Here is a 4,163-nt window from a genome sequence, read left to right on the forward strand (position 1 = left end):
GTCGGCGTTTGGTCTGAGCACATCAGCCCCGTTCACGGCAGGAAACCACGCTCTGCTCGCACCCCGGGGAGCACCGTGGCCGCAGCAGCACCAGCAGCATCAGCAGCACGAGATGCAGCTGCTCCCCCTCCAGCACAGCAGCTGCAGAGCCCTGGGGACAGCGGGCAGCCCTCTGAGCTGGCCAGTTTTCCATGCACACAGCTCTCTGCATGCACACGGGTTTTTCCACATGCTTCCCCCAGCCAGGCACACTTCCCAACCACTCTTGCTCATGGCACTGGCCTCTGCACACCACCATGCAACCCCTCCTTTGCACATCTTCCTTCTGTTTATCCAACATGAGTTGAGCACCTGGATGAGCCACTCATGGGCCACCAGACCCCCAGAGCCCCCAGAGATTCTGTCCTCTTTGCAAAAAAACAACAGCAAAACCCAAAAACGTGCAAAGCAGCTGAACCTCCCTCCTCCTCTCCTGAGGGCAGCACCCACCTACACCCAGACACCCATCACCCTGTGGTGACACAGACCAACCCTGAGCGAGGAGACGGTGCCAACAACGTTCTCAACCGCCCCAGCTCTGACCACAGCACAGCTCCAGCTGGGACCATCCCTGCAGCGACAGCCGAAAGCCACGTCCTGTGGTTCCTCCCCACCACTGGGCAGCCCCGTGCAGCCTGCCTGGTGTCTGGCTGTCTGTCTGGCATCTGCCCAGCCCTGCCTGCCAGCCCATGCCTCGCTATTTCTGGGCTCTTGTGCAAGAGGCTCCTCCAGCCATGGCCACACAAGCCCCAGCGCTTGCCCAGGGCTGAGCTGGGGCTGGTGATGAGCACCCAGGGCTGGCAGCAAGCAGAGAGCAGCTCTGGAACTGCCTACAGCTCCTAAGTGGGGCAAAGAAAGTGCTTTCTTGGGGGGAAAAGTGAAAGGGGAGAGGGTGGTTGGGGAGCACCATGCAAGTGGCACTGTTAGACAAGGACTAAGGGAGCAGCCAGAGCCCCTTGGCTGAAAGAGATGAAGCCCAGATGTCCTGGAGCCACAGCAGGGACACAGAGGGGGTTGCAGAGCCCAGGGTCTGGCTCCCCAGGGATTTATCTCAGGCCCAATCTGTAGGATATCCTGGGCCACCCAGGATCTGCTCCCCAACTACAGCCAAGAGAGCCAAGACAAGCTGCTGCTCCTCATCTAAATATGCAAATTAGCTTGCTTAGCAAACACGGATAAAGTGACTCGGGGTGGGAAAGCCAAGTCTATTTGAAGACATCTCTTGGGGGAGCAGTGATATCAGTGCCCTCCCTGCAGCTGCTCCCCAGCCCTGCTCCCAGCAGCTGCTCCAGCTGACCCCCATGGGAGGGAAACCCAGCAGTGCCATGGGCAGCAGAGATGCCATTTTCCCAGGATGGATGCACACTGCAGTGAGCTGCCTTGGCTAAAGCAGACTCCCCTCTCCAACCCAAGGGAATATTAATCCCCCAGGAGTGCAGGTAAAAGTGCCTCCCCCTGGTCACTGCTGCTGGGTTGGCCACAGCAGACACTGTCCAGCACAGATGGAGCAGTCATCTACTGGGATCCCAAGAGCAGCATCCCTGGCCAGGCTGGGCAGGAGGGGAGGAGGAACCACCTGAACAAAGAGCCCCACTGCACAGCAGTGTCTTTCCAGGGCAAAAAGAAACCACAAAACCCAAACAAACCCAAACCAGATTTCAATAGACTTACAATGTAAATGTATTCAGGCCCTGCAGGGCTCTTCTGGCTGCAGCCAGCCATCTAACAAGGTCTTCCTGCTTGCCCTGCTGCTGCTGCTCCTACCTGGGGACCACTGACTGCCCTGAGCCTGAGGTGGCCACCTCCAAGTGGCAAGTACAGCCCGAGGCACTGCTGGCTACAAAAGGGGGAACTGTATCCCCTCCTTCCCTTCTGCAGGGCTCTGGGGCAGACCACTCAGCCCAATGCCCACTACCTGAACACTGCTGAGCTGGGGGAACTCAGCATCACCTCCGCCTCAAATACTGGGGGGCAAATACCCCTCCCCATGGACCTCCAGCCCTGCTCAGCTCACAGGGATGCTGCAGCCAGCCCATCTCCCACTGGTGAGATGTTAGCAGCTCTGGGCTAACAAGTGCAGGTACCGCAGCTGTGCTGGGGGACAGGAGAAAATTCACCCTGGGAATGCTCACTGATTTGGGGGATCTGCCTCAGAGGGGATGCAGGCTGTGATGCTGAGTTGGAGCTGGATTCCCTCTGCAACCACACTTGACCTGACCCAGTCATGACAGCTTGCCAGCAGCACAGACGTGTCCTCCTACCATCCCTCTGCCTGGCGAGAGGGACAGGGAATCCTATCCCACCACACCTCCATCCTGCTCAGTGTTCAGGGAGCACCAGCTCCTGGAAGAGGCATTTCTCCACCCCACTGATGTTGCTCTGCCCTGGAGCAGAGATCCCAGCAGTGTCTATGGGCAGAGCTGCTCACAGGTTTCCAGTTTGCTCTTCCAGCTCCTTTCCAAGCACTCCACTATTCGCCCAGCAGAGGGAAGTTACTCCAGCAACCAGCACTTACTGTTCTCATTTAAACCCCATGATTTTCAACAGCAACTGTTCTACTCAGAGCCTTTTTAACCTGGTGAACTTTTGCATTTATTTCAGATCTTTCTTTAATGGTGCCAACCTGCCCTAGTGTTACCCCTGCAGTCCCTGGCCTGGGCAGCACTGCTGTCTGGGGAGGCAGCCCCACACCACACAGGGGCTGCTGTCACACGACCATCAGGGGGAGTTCATGAAAAAATGTCACCTCCTGAAACGCTGCCGGGCCCCAGAGCAGATGGAGACAGTTCAAAGGTCCCCAGCAGGCACACAAACACACACACACACACACGCTGTGGTTTTGTCCTCGCCTAAGCAGTTAAAATTGAACGCTGAGACTGCCTGGCCCTCCCTGGCCAGAAGAGGAACTTCCAGTAGCTTCAGAGCCAAACAAGCACTTTCCAACAATGGGGAAATAAAATAAACATTGAAAAAAAATAATTCAGGACACAGAGGTAGTAGATGGGGTCTCAGGGAGGGACAACTCCCACCCACCCACCTCCCCACTTACACACTGACTCCCAGATCCCCTCCTGGTGCTAAAGGAGGGAAAATGGAGGCACAGACAATGCAACACTTCACCTTCCTGGGTGCTGTGGGATCATTGCTCCTTTGTTTCCTGCACACTGCAACCCACCCCAGACAGAAGGAGATACTCTGGGATGAACTCTGGACTTTGCTCACTGTTCCCCATAAAGGGGATTTTCCAAGAAAGGGACAAGGAAGCAGAAGGGTCCAAGACTGGCTCAGGACAGCACCACAGAGAAGTTTCTCTGGGACATACAGAGATGCCACTTTAGCAGGATCATGTATTTGCCACCAGCAGCATGAGCCAAAAGCAGGGACAGAGCAGCAAGAACAAGACCTGCCTTTATCCAAAGCATGCCAGGAGTCCCCAGTATCACTGGGGATCCAGCCACCAGCAGGGAGTGCAGGGACAAGGCAGAAAACTCCTCAGGGACTCTGGACACCCCAGGGTCCCCTCACCACCTCAGCCCTCTGGTGCACACATCACATCTCTGTACTCCCTGCCCTGCAAGGCAGAGACCCCTCTGCTACCAGCACCCTCCCTTCCCCTTTCCCAAGGTACCAGTGAGGACAGTGTGGTGAGTGAGCAAAAGAGCCCACGTGACCCCAGGATCTTTCCATGCCAGGAACTGTAATTCCAGCTAAACAGAGGGCCAGGGATTTCATCTATGGCACAGCCCATGGCCGCAGCATCCCACCATAGCCAGACCCACCAGCCAGCCCCACCAAGGACTATTCCACCTATACCTGCACTTGCATTTCTGGGGTGCCGGGTGCTGCCCAGGGTGCTCCTGAACCCAGCAGCCTTCCAGAGGAGCTTCAGGAGCTCCCACAGCATCCCAGCTGGGAGGCAAAGCCAACATCTTTCTCCACTTCCTAAGGGCAAAGCAGGGGAACCCAGCACCAAGTTTATCCCACCTCTTCCTGGTACCCAGCTGCCAGGCACGGAGCATCTCCTGATGAGCATCACTACGTTGCTCCTCCTGCTCAGCAGACCCTTCTCCCCAGGCTCATGCCATGGCAGAAGGGAGGTGCTGGAGGCAGCCCTAGCCCTGGCA

This window comes from Chaetura pelagica, unplaced genomic scaffold (assembly GCF_000747805.2).
Source record: "Chaetura pelagica isolate M959 unplaced genomic scaffold, ChaPel_1.0 scaffold72, whole genome shotgun sequence".
Taxonomy (NCBI): Eukaryota; Metazoa; Chordata; class Aves; order Apodiformes; family Apodidae; genus Chaetura; species Chaetura pelagica.